Below are 16,336 nucleotides of genomic sequence, written 5' to 3'. Positions count from 1 at the left end.
GTCACGAACAGGGTGAAGTGTTTCTTGTAATCAGGAGTGGCTAAAACTGGCGCTTGACATAACGCCCGTTTTAGTTCCTCAAATGCTAAGGTGTGCTCTGATGTCCAAGGGAGGACGTTAGAGGTGGCCGCCTCCAATGTAGTCAATTGTATGAGTGGCTTGGCTATGTGGGCATACTGGGGAATCCATTGTCTGCAATAGGAAGTAAGGCCAATGAATGCACGTACTTCTTTCTGTGTTTTGGGTTGTGAAATGTTGGAAATCAATTTAATTCGTTCTTGTGTCAGCTGCCTACGCTCCTTGGACAGCAAGTGCCCTAAGTAAGCCACTTGCTGTTCACAGAATTGCAACTTTGAGGGGGACACTTTGTGCCCCTTGTCCGCCAGAAAATGAAGGACCGTGAGGGAAGCCTATTCACAGTCAGTTTCTGATCTTGCTGTGATGAGAATGTCATCCACGTACTGTATTAATGCTGTGTTAGTAGGCATACTAATACTGTCAAGTTGTCTCTTTAATGCCTGACTGTAAACACTTGGGCTTTTTGTAAAGCCTTGGGGAGCTCTTGTAAATTTAAAGCTGCGTCCTTTTAAACTGAATCCAAAAAGATATTGACTGTCAGGATGTATTGGAATGCTGAAGAATGCATTCTTCAGGTCAATGACCGTGAAAAATGTTGCCTCAGAATCAATGGCAGTAAATAATGAGGAAATGTCTGGGACCACTGGGTATTGTGGGACCACACATTTGTTCAGTTCTCGAAGGTCAACTACTAGTCTGTAAACTGGGGGTGCTTGAGGGTCTGTGCGTTTAAGAACAGGGAGGACGGGGGAGTTACACACATTCGAGTCTGTCTCCACCACCACCCCCTGTTCAATGAGTTCTTGAATTATTTTTAATAAGGCTGTTTCAGCCTCAGGTGGAATCCTGTACTGTCGTATTCGGGGTAGGACTACTCCTTCCTTAAGAGTGACCTCGTGTGGTGTTATATCCATGTAACCTACGTCAGTCGAACCTTGTGCCCATAGATACTGTGGGACATCCTGAAGTCTGGGATCAAAATCTCTAACCGTGAAATGCCCTTTGAAATCACGCAAAAACAGTCTTACTCCTTCTGGTGAGCAACAGATAACTGCTCCCAGTTCTTTTAGGGTCTTTATACCTAGTACATTTTCTGGACATGTCTTAGTGAATAGTAGGTCTGTGGTGCGTGTCAGTGGACCCACCCCTAAAGAGACTGGTTCTGATACTTTGTTGACAATTGGCTTTCCAGAAAATCCCAGGGATATATTCTGTGAGCCCGAGAGAGGTGCCCCTGGGACCTCGTCATGACTGATGGTAGTCCTGCTTGCCCCTGTGTCAATCAGAAACTTTCTATCTTGCCCCAGCAAACGAGCATGTACATAAGGACCCTCGTGGTCCACAGGAATTGGGATAAGGGGCAAACAATCTTCCCTCTCGAGGCTGTTTCATGAAAAAGATTGGTATTCTGGGTAGTCTGACTGCGTGTACTGATACATTTGAGGTGCAGCGGCAGCGGGCGTCTGGACCTGCGGCGGGGTGGGGACTTGTGTCTGTTGAGTGTTGTACTGTCTGGGTGTATAGGGCCGTTCCTTTGTTTTACCTGTGGCTATATTGTGCTTTAGGACGGGGCATTCCCTTACAAAGTGACCCTGTTGTTTACAATAATTGCAGGTCCCTTTAGTGGGTGCTGTACCATTCTTGTTCGTGTTTGCAGATACTGTTTGGGCAACTAGCACCTTCATTTTTGTATCCTTCATGAGCTTCTTTTCTTGTTCTTGCTCTTCCCTTATTCTATTTTGGTGGTATTGCAACATCTGTAACATTTGTGAGGGGCTATTTGCTTGCCAAGTGCTCTCAACCTTAAGCACTCTATTACTAATCTGAGGAAGGGCGTTATCTACCAGTTTGGTCACAAAAAGGTGGGGATAGGCCTCACTACTGTGTTTTAAACCACTGTTGACAGCGAAGCATTTTTCCAACCTAGTGTAGTAATCGCTCGTGTCTTCCTCTGGTTTCTGTTTACAGGCTGAAATTGCATCCCAGTCTTCCTTTTTAGTCGTCATTAGTCTTGGTAAAATTTGTATAAGGAGTTCGGGGAGCACCTTAATTTTTTCACCAAGGCCATCCCCCGGGACCCTACCTGCATCTTCAGCTTGCAACTCTGCCCACTTCAACATTTTATCTCCCACATCCCAGTCTTTCTCTTTAAGTTTCTCGTAAACGCCTGCTGGTAACAAGACCTTTAGTAACCTTAGGATATCAGGGTAAGTATAGTCTCCTATGCGGAGTATATCTTTTATTTCTCTGTGAAACCCCCCCGGGTCTTTATCATGGGAAGGTAACAACCTCTTCATTTCCAGTATTTCTAGCTTGGTGAGAGGGGTATAGACATATACCCGCTGGACAGTGCCATCTATTTTTCTTATGGGGTGGACCTCTCGCAGAGGGTACTGTCCTCTGGGGCGAGGGTCTGGTGTCATTGAGGCGGACAGGAATTGCTCATATTGGAGACGCAAGTCTAAAATGGTGTTAATCAGTTCTGGGCCCTGTTCCATCCATCTATCTAGTATTACCTTTTCCAGTATTTTATATAATTTGCCAGGGTGGTGATATTGGCTCTCATACAACGTGATCAAGTGTTGGACCATATAGATGCTGGCCAGGCGTTGTTCGAGTGGTGGGAGGCTCAGGAACATCTGGGCCACTATGTCGGGATTATATACATGATGTTGGGACACCCACTGGGTAGCCGACCGAGCCAACTCCCTCTCATGTGGCGTGAGGGGTGGCTCGTCGTCCATCCAATGGTCTAGGGCTTTTTCAGTTGTTTGGAACAAATCCTCAGGAGAGATGTTTGTTTCCTTGTTAACCCTTGTTTTCTGAGGTCCACGGTGTTTGGCGCCATTACAGTGCCGTGCCCAGAAAATTCATTTTGTCTGGCGTCTCGTTATTATCCCCTTCCTCTGACACACTATCCCTGCCTTCCTTCTCGGCGTTACGTATTGCTAGTATTTTCTTTTTAATCTTATTCGTCATTGCTTCTGTCTGCGCTACCCTATCATGTTTACCGTTATTGATGCTGTCGCTCCACTCTATTAAACTAACCTCCACGTCCCCATCACCCTCATCACGTTCCCTGATCAGACAGTTGACAATAAAACAGAGGATGTTGTTCTTAGCTTTTACTTTTCTATTTTCCATAGCTTGAGCTACGCATTCATGGTTCCGTCCTGTTCTGATGAACTTATACAAGGCATCTAAATGTGTATTCATATCAGGCAGTCCATCTAGCTCTGCGATGGCTTGCCTTACTCGTATTGATATGGCGCGCATTGGACCAGTAATACCTGGCTGTAAATCATATATACATCTAGGGAGTTCAACGTCATCCTTTATTTCCTTATCCCCCCCCCTTCCGCACCTCCGGAAACCTGTTGTTGGTCCTGGACTGGCTGGGGCGCGGCCTCTGGTGGGAGCGGGGGAAATGGTGCATCTATGTAGGCTGGGGGTGGCTCTGCTAGGTAGGCGGAAAGGAACGCCTCTGGTGCCGTTGGTTTAATTTTAAGGGGTACATTTTGGGGAACTTCCTCTGCAATCTCCTCTGAGAGTACAGGGTAGATACCAGCAACAAGAGCATTTCTTTCCCTATCCATTTGTTCCACTCGAACCTGTTCACCCTCTTCTAGTAACTCTTTTTCTTTTGCCTGTTCTGACATTTGCCTGCTTTTCTCGGCTTTGTTAAGTTCTTTTAGGGCCCTCCTATTAGCCTCTTTGCGCCATAATTCAATGGCCTCTTTCTACGAGGGCCTCGACTTCGTTTTCCATAGTTGTTCCTCTACTCTCATAATACATTCTGAATCCCATGTGCCGGTCGCAGGCCATCTATGCACCGTCTCTAGATCCTTTGTGTAATCTACCCAGAGGTCTAAATAGAGAATAGCGCTGATGCCATGTTTGTTATACATAAAATGGCCGGGAGTATCTCTTGGCGGGACATTAACTGCCTCTTCTAATAGTCCCTTTTTAGTGCCTATTTTACGCAATTTTGAAAACAACGGCATGCTGGAACCTAACTAAAACAATTTCAAACTCAAAACATATACAACATATACTTATGTACTGGAATACAGTACAACCATACCGGTCTCGTGAAGGAGACACGTCTTTACCGTGTTCATTAAATGAACCCGTCTTTATGCGTTCTCAGTGGTACTCACCGGGAAGCAGAACTTGAAGACCTGGTCATCGGACGCTTGACGCTTGCGCAGGAATGGCGGACCTCTGAAGACCTCGGACTCGGCTCTCTCACGGGTTGGGCTCTGGGTCAGGACGCTCCGCAATCTTCCTCACCGCCTCGTGTGGATGTCTGGTCGCAGCCCGCCTCCTCCGTGGGCCTGAGGGAGTTGGCGGGAAGTCCCGCTGGCGTGTACACTTGAAGTCCGTCTAGGCTGTAGAAGGGGGCAGGGGCCGACCTACATCGCCGGCGCGTGGGGAAGGGGATGCGTCCCTATTCGGGCGCCAGATTATGTCGTAAATAAATTATTTACACTATCATAATTTCTATAAATAAATAAATATCAAAAGGGTCAAGCATAAATGAGGAGCAGAGTCCGTGGTATTAGAGTCAATGGGCTTTATTGCATTAACTCGAGCTAAGGGAGAGCTCCTTTCACCAAGCAGGTTCAGGAGAGTTCTGAGCTTTATTCACAGAGCACAATATTTATACATTCTTTGCATACATAGGGAGGAGCCCTCCAAGCAGAAGGAAAGAAAAAGATATGAGCATGTAGGCGTTCACTGTAATGAGTCATAGGTGGGTGGGTGCATAGAGGGGGCAGCAAGGTCAGCTAAAACTCGCCCTGCCTGTTTGCGTAACTTTATCAGACTTCTCCATGAGGGCTGTTTCCTTTCTGTTGGCCAGGGAGGGCCCTGGGTGTCAGAGTGACTAGCATGTCTGGTCTTATCTCTAGCTCGGGGCAGCATGCAGATTGCTCTCATCTGTAGAAGTGTTGCTGCTTCATTCTAGCAGTTGGTTTGGCCCTTCCTGTCCACCCCTTGTGTAACTGTCTTGGAGGTTTCCCTTGACATGGGCCCCACTTATCTCTGAGAGCCGACAGCAAAACTGGGCCTTATCTCTGCAGAGGGGCTTCTGCTCGCCTCCTGCTCGGGGCCGGGATGCAGCTTTATCAGGTCGACCCTTGTTTGACACTGTTAAGACACCCCGGGCTGGGCCTATTCTCCGTGACTGCTCAAAAAAATATCTAATGTGCTGCAGAGAAATGTAACGTGTGCCTCTTTCAGGGTCTGGCATGGAGGGGCCTGGTGACAGAGAAATAAGGCCTCTGAATGTGAAGTAATGCAGGGGTTTTTATTCAACATGGCAGATGGTGAGAGGGTAGCGCTTGGGGGCACAAATACATATAAATATGTAATTTTCTTCATTGTACTAAGATAGAATTGACAGAACAACCACCTGTTTCTATCTTTATTAGAGAGAAACGTAAGGTCCGGAACATAACCAAATGGATATTCTAAGAACCCGAGCTGGTGGAAGTACTACACCCTACCTTGCACATCGTAAGCAAGGCAAGTACAAATAGAGGTCTTAAAGGTGATGTGAGATGCACGTGTGAGAGAGTATGGTTCCCTCCCTGATACAATCCCCACGCTTTCTACACTATAATGAGACGGAGGGCATTAATAGACTCAGTATACTGAATAAAAATGAAACCTGAAATGGTCCAACTTAATGAGTTCATGAAGACATGATGTAATTTGCATATTTGTGAAAATGGAAAAGGGTGATAAGGAATCCCTTAACCTTGTGGGTACACAACATACTGTAATACAGAGTTCAAATACAGTAGCTAAACACAATGTGCCATTCCCTGATGTGAGATACCAAGATGCTGTAATATGAAATGAGCAATGCGTAGAGTGGAACTATGCCCAGTCTACAATATATGAACAATGACACTTTTCTCTATGTATTTTGAAGGGTGTCCCATATAACTTGTGAAGCCGGTGACCCCAGAGAGTTGGAAAGTCCTTAAGAAGGTGTTCAAGTATCCGGAGATATGACACCGAAATGCGTCGACGCAGTTGTGTAATTAAAATCCAATTTTAGCCCAGGGAACAACAGATATTCGTATATTTATGATACTGTTAGTAGCCCAGAAAAAGAACGTAAGGAGGCCTTTGGATATCTAAAAGGAGTGGCGAGATAACGTGTAGGCCACTACGAGTTGGGGTTTTTTGTTGTCTAGATATTATGCAAATTATGAATGTAATCTGTTGAGTTTCCTTAATTCATGTATTGAATATGTTTTAGATGTATTGTAGTATCTCTCTTGCTTTCTTTTAGAATTTGTAAATTGTATTGCATTTTCATTTTACTTTATGTAATTACATGTTTCAGGAAAACTTTTCTGAAATGTTATTAACTTGCGTATAAATTTGTGCTTTTATTGTATTAATTTCCAAAAAGAATTAAAAGCTTGTGAACTTTCATTTTAGTGTGGAAATCGATACTGTGTACGTCCCATATCCTCCGCATGTGTATGAGTGTGAAGGCATATACTTATACAATAGAATTGAGTGTTTTCCAGGGATTCTCCCTTGACTTGCGATACTCAAGGTCTACCATGGGATGCCTATCATTAATGTGGAATGGTTCTCCAAGGGGGACGGGGTCCATTCTTTTACCTTCCTTACGTGACAAGCCCAGTAATACCTGCACTTGTCCGGGAATGAAACCCCCACATCGTACAGAGTTGTAATCATCGAATATAAAAGAATCCTGTGTATACCTCCATCCCACAAAACCCACATCTTGGAAGAAGACCCAGAATGGTGTATTTTGCACAGCGTAAAGGAATTTCAGAAAGCTGATCATCTTACGGAGCACCACTCTTCCCAACGGGGGTAACAGAAATAGACCATGTCTCTGGTCACCGGCATGCCCAAGTAAATAATTTCACATAAAAGCGATCCCAACAGGGGAGCTACTGGTGGCCCCAATCTCCAGAAGGGAACAATATCAGTAAATATATAATGCAGATTACTCAAAGGGATGTTTGGGTTGGCATGATAAAATAAATTAAAATAAAAGGATAAACTTCAACCCTACTGCAAATCCCAGATCCAGAGGGTCTACCCTGACCAAAAAGGCCAGTGGTTACAAGGACACTTAATTTCTGATATGAGCCAAGGAGGTATCCCAATTCAGAGAAAAGACAATGCAGATGGAGTGGAACTGATTTCACTTTACAACAGTCAGCTAACTGAATAAATCAAATTCAGCAGTGATTGCAGAGCATGGAAATTTTATAGGACTGTTCTCTAAAACTTAGGAACCAGAATGCCATCTTGCATAAAATAGGCGTAAACATCGTTTACCACCAATCCGAAACACCGAATGCCATTACAACGCGGTTGTTACGACGACTGCGTTGTTACAAGGCATGCCATTACTCTGCAAGTCGGAACAACATTCTTCCCTACTGTTGCACAGACTGGAGTTGGAACAGTAAATTATACTATTCCAACATTGAGACCCCCCATGAGCAAGTCGTTGTTCCGACTTGCGGAGTAATGGCATGTGTTGTTACAACGCGGTTGTTGTAATGACCGCGTTGTAATGGTAATGCATGAAAAAGCATGCGAGGTAATGTGGCATAGTCGAAATAGGCAATGAGGGGAGCCAGCAAACAAGATGGCCGCCTGCTAGTTTTCCTCCACAAGAGCCAAGGAATCTTTCTTTCATTGTCGGGCAGTCAAGACATGATTACATTTTTTAAGTTGCACATTCCCATAATTGTTGGGTTGAAATCTCCGGTGGAGCTGAATATCCAAAAAGAGCTCATAGGATCGGCCCCTTTTCCCTCTACAACATTGAACAGGCCTAGAGGGATTATTGCTCTGTTTTTACAATATTCTGATCTTATGGAAGTCCTTTTGATGGCCAAACAAAGTAAACAGATGCTCTGGTCAGGGCAAAAAATGTTTTAGGGCAGGATGTGTCCAAGGTCACTGCTGCAAGACAAAAAGTGTTTTTAGAGTTAAGACCAGCTTTGAGATCCATGAATGCTCAGTATGGGCTTATCCAACCATGTTTCTTTAAGGTCACTTACAAAGACAAGAAGACTACTTTCGAATATCCCAAGGACCTTAACCAATTCATCCACTAGCATAGGGGAGAAGATATGGACCTCAACAAAATTTGATCTGTGTAATTCTTATTCTTGTGTTTTCTGATTGTTTTTGATGTGTCTTTACAGGTTCTACATTTCATTGGTCTGTTGGATCATTTTGTGATGGATGTTGTCATCCTTCCACTTTCAGTCTTCAGGTTGTGTGTCTGCTATACCTGTCCTGTGTCCCTTATTTATTTGAATATGTTTATTCTCTCCTTTATTAGTTCTGTATTAAGCCTCTGCTCCTGACCTCATATGTTGTGTTTCCTTATCCTCCTGGCCTCTCGTTCAGGCTGGACATCTTGTCTTACCCCCATGCTCTTATCCTCCTGGCCTCTCGTTCAGGCTGGACATCTGGTCTTACCCCCATGCTCTTAACTAGTATTTTTTTCCTGTAAATTTTTTTCAAAGATATGACTGAGGTCTATCGACTTTTTGATATCCATTTGCTTTTCAATACACCAGGGAGGTGTTTTGTTCACTCCCTACTGCCCTGTGTTCCCCCTCTATCTGTTTTCTCTCCTTCTATTCTCTTCTTTCTCTTTATATTTACTAACCGCTCTATTCTAACTTTTACTCATACTCATATCCCTGTTCATTCCTTCAGTTTACCTTACCTTTTACTTCTTTGGTGTCAGGTTAATCATTGCAAAACTTATTCTAGTCTCTCCATTTATAAGTAATTGTTTAAGTTTTCCATGGCGAATTTGGGTGTTGTTTTCCTGGAACGTAAAAGGACTTTGAAATCCTGTTAAAAACAGAGGGTGTTGACCCACCTCTCTAAGTTGAAATGCCAGATTGCTTTTCTACAGGATTCATATCTTAAGGAAAGTGACATTGACTGTATGCAGAGGCAATGGGTGGGTTCTGTCTATTGCTCTCCTGCAGTTAATAATAAGAATGGTGTTTTAATTTTAGTTCACAAATCACTGAATATTTAAGTGTTCAATTAAACCAGAATGATACTGGATGGTGGTTACTATTGGATGTTAAAATTAACAATACTCCTTTTTCACTATGAAATGTTTAAAGCCCTACAGGTGTCGATCTATATTTTTGGGACTGTTACTCTCTTATCCGATTCTCCTACACACAACTTCATAGTAGGGGGGATTGCAAACAATTAATGGACACCTTTATTCCTTTCGGTGTTCAAGATGGAATGGTTCCGTCATGAGCACCAGTGCTCCTGTGCTCGTGAAGGCACCATTTCGTCATGAGTACAGGGGCAGAAAGCCCACTAGGCACCAAGGATTTGTTTTTTTTACATATACAAAGGGGTGGTGGCTGCCCAGAATGAGCATGCCAATGCAGCACCACCAAAAAATGCTAGTCTTTCTGCCCCCGACCCTCCCGGAGGCAGATGGAGCAATAGCCCCTTATCTACCCCCTCCCCGGGGGAGCAAAAATCCCACTAGGCACTAGGGATTTTTTCCCCCCAAAGTTTGGGGTGGGGTCTGCCCAGAATGGGCATGCCAAGGCCCCCACCTCCCCCAAAAAAGTCACCGTCTTTCTGCCCCCGGGAGGACAGTAGCCCCTGATCTGCCCCCCAGGAGGGCAGAAAGCCCACAAGGCACCAAGGATTTTTTTTATATACGTAGGGGTGGGGACTGCCCAGAATGGGGATGCCCATGCCCCACCCCAAAAAAATACTACAGTCTTTCTGCCCCCTAGGAGGCAGATGGGGCAATAGCCCCATATCTGCCCCGGGAGGGGGGGGGGGGGGGGGCAGAACCCCACTAGGCACCAGGGATTGGGATTTTTTCCCCCAAAATTAAGTGTAGGGGCTGCCAGAATGGGCATTCCAGTGCCGACACCCCCCAAAAAATGCCACCGTTTTTCTGCAACCCGGAGGCAGATGAGGCAGTAGCCCTGATCTGTCCCCCGGGGGGGGGCAGAGAGGCCACTAGGCGCTAGCGATTATGCTGACTTTTGTATACATAGGGGTGGGAGCGGCACAGAATGGACATCCCAATGTGCCCACCCTCCCACCAAAAAAAGCCACATTCTTCTAATGTGTGCCCCCCCCCCTCCCAAAAAAAATCCACATTCTTTTTGGGGGCATATCGGGGCAACAGCCCACGATTTTCCCTCCCAGGGCCGCAGAAAGCCCACTAGGCACTGTCTTTTTTGCAGAATGTGCCTACCTGTGGATTTCAGGTCCTAGTGCAGCTGGCACCCAAGGAAACCTAGCAAACCTATACATTTTTTTCAAACTAGACAACCAGGGGAATCCATGATATGGTGACTTGTGTGGCTCTCACTAGCTTCTGTTACCCAGAGTCCCTTGTAAACCTCATTCTTTGTAAAAAACAAACAAAAAAAAACCATTATCCCCACATTTCTGTGATGGAAAGTTCTGGAATATGCGTGGGTCCACACACTTCCACCCACCACACATTCCACCAAAGTCGTCTGGGTAACAGAACCTGGTGAGAGCTAGACAAGTCACCCCATCCTGGATTACCTTGGGTGTCAAGTTGTCAAAATTGTATAGGTTTGCTAGGTTTCCCTAGGTGCCGGCTGAGCTAGGGTTTAAAATCCATAGCTAGACACTTATCAAAACAAGCATTTGCACTGCAATAGGTCTTGCATTGCTGAAAGTTTGAGCTATTGGCACTGCAAATAATAATGCAATGCCAATAGCTAAAGCTTTCAATAATGTTAGACCCATTGCATTGCAAATGATAAGGTAACCCGCCAGTAGTGCCTCGGTTACCATAAAAAAGATTATTCCAGCGCACCTATCTCACATGCCATTAACATATACGTCGGCACCGGTGCTCAAAGCATTGTCTAATATCACGATGTATCTATGTTGCCCATTTCATGAGCTGTTTTTGATACACTGCACTGGGACTTCGTGTTCCGCTGAACACTAATTATCCACATCTTTGTCATGCCTCCATGCTTGATGAGTAACATAAGGAGTAATAACAAGTCTTTTACACATGGAGTGCTCGAGCCAGGATATCTCCTTATCGCAGAGTGTTGTAGTTTTCAGACCTTAGTTACAATTGCTAGACCTGTTACTAGACAACGAAAGCAAAAAGGCTGTTATTTGCTAGAACAATGCGAGTAGCATGAGCTGGGCGTGTCTTAGGAGACGGTGAGAAAGGAAAAACAATCCACTGCCACTCCTCCTCCGGAGGGACCTTTGTCTCTTAGGTGGAGAGACGGCAGTGCACTGTGACGCACTGCCGTGCACCAGTGCAGCACGTGCTGCTGCAGGAGCAGCCCCCTCCCCCGAGGACCCCCAGCTGGGATTGTCTTAAGCACTGTGTGACGTTCTCCTGAGGACCATGAGTCAGCGTATCTTTATAATGAGTAAAACCAATATGTTGGGAGGAAGATATGACTATAAACGAAGGACTGTCTTGCCAGAAGTCGAGTACATACTAACAAAATGTAATATTAGATCACATGCAGCTGTGCGGGCACATACATCAGTGATGGGGTAAATGGTGATTCATGGGACAATCCAATACGGGAAGGATACATTAGACATATTGATTGGTGTTATATGTCACACACATTTAGATCTTAAAACGTTGGGCGAGGCAGTGGTTCGCCCAGAATTACACAATGGTTTGGTAAATGCCGATGTGGGGACGCGAACCAGGGTATACAAGTTAGACTCTAAAACACACTGTGTGCAGAGTGAACTAAGTCACATAATATTTCCTTGAAATGGTGCAGCTGGAAATTCTTCAAAACAAACTCCGCTTTCTCTATTCACAAGGTGCTTCCGACTCGCACTCCGAGCCTTATATTATCCTGCATGGATGAGAAAGTGCAATTTGTGCTCCTGAGCGCTCTTTCCATTCGGTGCTTCTGTGACAAGTTCAACGAGTTCCTAATCTTTACTGCCCCTACCTCAGTATAGAGAAAGCCTGGCTATTGTTTACTTTTCGGGAATCATGTGACATGTTAAATGAACACTTACCGCTATATGTATCAAGCTATTTAGCATTCGCAAAGGCCGAAATTCTGCGAATTTCGGCCTTTGCGAATGCTAATTAGACAAATGGAATGTATCAAACTAGTTTGATGCAAAATAAGGAATAGCAAAATTTGCTAATCCTTATTTTGCGATTGCACTTAAGGAATTGCAAATTTTGCGATTCCTTAAATGCAATGTATCAAACAAATAAAATGCAAAAAATGCCATTAAGGATTAGCAAATTACCACCAACTTCTAGTTGGTGGTAATTTGCGAATTCTTATCAAAAATCTTTTTTGATAAAAACCAAAGGTGCCATATGACGCCCATACATGCCCTTAGGGCATGTATGTGCGCCATATGCCCCCAAATGTCTTTTTCAGGGGTGCAGCAGGGTGTTCTTGAGACACCCCTGCACCCTTGGAAACATCCCTAATTTGCGATCAGCAAATTGCTAATTGCAAATTGCACTTTCATTCCTATGGGCCTCCTGGCCCATGGAAATGAAGGGGTAATTTGCGATTGACAATTTGCTAATCTCAAATTAAGGAATGCTAAGGAATCGCTATTGGAAAGCGATTTTGTACATACATACCGTTTTGCATTTCCTAAATAGCGATTCCTTAAAATTCGCTATTTAGGAAATGCAAAATGGTTTGTTGATACATATAGCGGTTAATGACACAACCAACAAGGCAAACTCTGCCTTTGGGGTGGAAATCGAAACTAGTCGTGCGTGCGCACCACAGAGGAGCGGGGGCGAGGGAGCCTGTTGGTGTCTACACTGGTGGTAATGGGCGGAGCAAAGGCGGGACATGCGCCCGATTTGCCCAATTGCGTGCCTTATTTTTTTTTTTAAAAACACGCTAAAGCCAATGGCGGGCAGCGAAAGCAAAACCACACGTGTGTGGTCACCTTTTGAAGCCCGTACTAGATGTCTCGCGCTGCTAGGCGCGAGACCTAAAAAGGGTCCGTTTTCACTGTGAGTGTCCACGTTGTGTTTTGGCCCGTTTCCTGTTGCGGGCTCTAGGCCTACCCACACAAGTGAGGTACCATTTTTATCGGGAGACTTAGGGATCACAGAATAGTAGAGCAACTGTTATTACCAATAGACTTTCAATCGGTTGTATGACTATCCATCGCAAGCAATCTCATCGCGGGCGTTTGCATCGCGGGAAAAACATCGCAGAAGACATCACAGCGGCCTTTTTTTGATGGCGCGTCGTTACGACGCAACTGCGGGCACAGCCTTGGATAGCCTGTTCTATCGGCGACATGACATCGCGCGACTTAACAACGCGATGTTTTACATCGCCAATGGGTTGGTGGGAGGTGGGGGGGGGGTATATATTGTGTTGCACACAGTGTGTTAATCTATTTGTCCCTGTGCCGGTACCGTGTGGACTGCCTCCTGTAATCGGTAAGTGTTCCCCTCATTCTCTGTGCCTGCCTTCGGCCCTATCTTAAAAACTAAAGTTCCTGGCACGTGCAGCTGGTGCAGAATATTAACTCTTGGCAGGAATGGGGGAAACGCGATGCGTTGCAATGATTTACTTAGTCAGTATCTCCTAGCTCTTCCCTTAGAGAAATACGCTGTATTTTGATGTGTTTGAGCCTTATAAAAAAAAAAGTGTTTGATGCATGGTTTGTCTTGCTACTTGGCACCTTGGCATTAAGATCTACGGCTATATCTGGCACCTTTCATGTTCCCGTAAAGCCGCAAAATAATTGCCTTTAATTTAACACTTAATTTTAGTGTAGCGCACACTGCTCACCTTGTTAGCCGTTTCGGAAAACATGCAAAGCTTGTCTTTATCCACGTAAATGCTAATCTAACTAAAATCGGTCGAGGAATAAACGCGCATTTTCACCAGTCAGGCATTTGCCTCTCCCTGAACTTCTCATTGAAATACATTACCCTCCAGTCACAAAATTTGAGTTTTCAGACCTCCCAACGGTTAGTGTCGGCCATTGAAGCAAATTAGTGTGCAACCACTTTACATAATGGATAGCGTGGGATGTGTGCACTATTTGCCGCCGTTTTTTCTTGCCTCTGCACAATGTTTTCCTCGTTGTTGTGTGCCCTCCTGCCCTATGTTTCCCTCTTTTATGCGTGCCCTAATGCCCTGTGTTTCCCTTGTTTTTCGTGCCCCTTTGCCCTATGTTTCCCTCGTTTTTGAGTGCCCTTCTGCCCTCTGTTTGCCTCGTTTTGTGTGCCCTCCTGCCCTATGTTTCCCTCGTTTTTGAGTGCCCTTCTGCCCTCTGTTTGCCTCGTTTTGTGTGCCCTCCTACCCTATGTTTCCCTCGTTTTTGAGTGCCCTTCTGCCCTCTGTTTGCATCGTTTTGTGTGCCCTCCTGCCCTATGTTACACTCGTTTTGAGTGCCCTTCTGCCATGTGTTTCGCGCGTTTTGGTAGATGCCAGTAAAAAAGTCGAGCTGAATACCCCCAGCGAACAGCATGTCGGTATGTTAGCCAACCTCAAGTCTTGTATCTTAAAAGAAGTAATTGTGTGCAAGATCAAGTTAAACACAATTACATCCACCCATCCCACCCACCCATCCATCCATCCATCCAGGCACCCACCCATCCATCCATCCATCCATCCATCCACCCATCCCACCCACCCACCCATCCATCCATCCACCCATCCATCCCACCCACCCATCCATCCACCCAATCCACCACCATCCATCCCACCCACCCATCCACCTACCCATCCAGCCATCCACCCACCCACCCACCCATCCATCCATCCACCCATCCCACCCACCCACCCATCCATCCATCCACCCATCCACCCACCCATCCACCGACCCATCCATCCATCCATCCATCCACCCACCCACCCATCCATCCATCCCCCCAATCCACCACCATCCATCCATCCACCCATCCCACCCACCCATCCACCTACCCATCCAGCCATCCAGCCATCCTACCCACCCACCCGCCCACCCACCCACCCACCCACCCATCCATCCACCCAACCATCCATCCACCCATCCACCCACCCATCCATCCATCCATCCACCCATCCACCCATCCCACCCACCCACCCATCCATCCACCCAATCCACCACCATCCATCCCACCCACCCATCCACCTACCCATCCAGCCATCCACCCACCCAACCATCCACCCATCCATCCATCCATCCATCCACCCATCCCACCCACCCACCCATCCATCCACCCACCCATCCACCGACCCATCCATCCAATCCACCACCATCCATCCATCCATCCACCCATCCCACCCACCCATCCATCCATCCATCCATCCACCCACCCACCCACCCATCCATCCACCCATGCCATCCCACCCACCCACCCATCCATCCATCCACCCACCCACCCATCCACCCATGCCACCCATGCACCCACCAGATATATTGATATGAGGGGATGTCTCACACCACCATCCCACCCACCCATCCATCCATCCATCCATCCATCCATCCATCCACCCACCCACCCACCCATCCATCCACCCATGCCACTCATGCACCCACCAGATATATTGATATGAGGGGATGTGCGTGATAAATAAACTTCCCATCAAATTTTGTTGTAAAAAATAAGTATATGAAAAAAAATAAGTATATAATCTTGGTATGATTGGAGGATTGCAGGCGCGAACCGTGTCTGTCAGCACCAAAGTCAGTCTATGTTTCCGGTAGACCACATGTTGTTGCAGTGACTGACGTTGATGTTTTGCTTATTGAAATAAACATATTTCCAAATATGCACCGCTTTGCTTGTTTCTGTTTATGCTTCCCGTTTTTAATGTGCTCGCTGCTTCCCGTTTTTAATGTGCTCGCTTTACGCTTTTTTTGTAAGTAAGTTTATGTGATTGTGCGCATATTGCTTAAATAAACATTCTTCTAATGATGCTTAAATTGTTGTTGAAAATTACCTCCGTCAGTGTTCTTTACAATGATGCTTAAATATGAATTCGATGTCAATGATGCTTAAATAAACAAATAAACATCGTTTTTAAATAACCATATTTCCAAATATGCACCGCTTTGCTTGTTTCTGTTAATGCTCGCCGTTTTTAATGTCTATTGAAATTACCTCCGTCAGTTTGTCATTGTGCTTAAATAAACATTCTTCTAATGATGCTTAAATAAACATTGTTTTGTAATCATATTTCCAAATATGCACCGTTTTTAC

At 45.5% G+C, this 16,336-nt stretch overlaps 2 protein-coding genes across 24 annotated transcripts in view; one reads left to right on the top strand and one right to left on the bottom strand.

Moving 5' to 3' along the window:
- LOC144818244 (uncharacterized) overlaps window positions 1-6,531 on the top strand; it is a 273,766-nt gene extending 267,235 nt beyond the window's left edge. For all 22 annotated transcript variants that reach the window (XR_013607077.1, XR_013607076.1, XM_078675481.1 and 19 more), the window contains 2 exons: window positions 5,514-5,607; window positions 6,020-6,531. The gene's annotated coding sequence lies outside the window, so the exon portion shown is untranslated. The remainder of the gene's footprint in view (window positions 1-5,513; window positions 5,608-6,019) is intronic.
- FER (FER tyrosine kinase) overlaps window positions 1-16,336 on the bottom strand; it is a 1,039,778-nt gene that overhangs the window by 747,010 nt on the left and 276,432 nt on the right. The gene's annotated exons all lie outside the window — the stretch shown is intronic.

The sequence above is a fragment of the Lissotriton helveticus genome, chromosome 2_1 (genome assembly GCF_964261635.1).
Source record: "Lissotriton helveticus chromosome 2_1, aLisHel1.1, whole genome shotgun sequence".
NCBI lineage: Eukaryota > Metazoa > Chordata > Amphibia > Caudata > Salamandridae > Lissotriton > Lissotriton helveticus.
The sequence above is the reverse complement of the archived record's forward strand: the minus strand, read 5'-3'. Positions and strand labels throughout refer to the sequence as shown.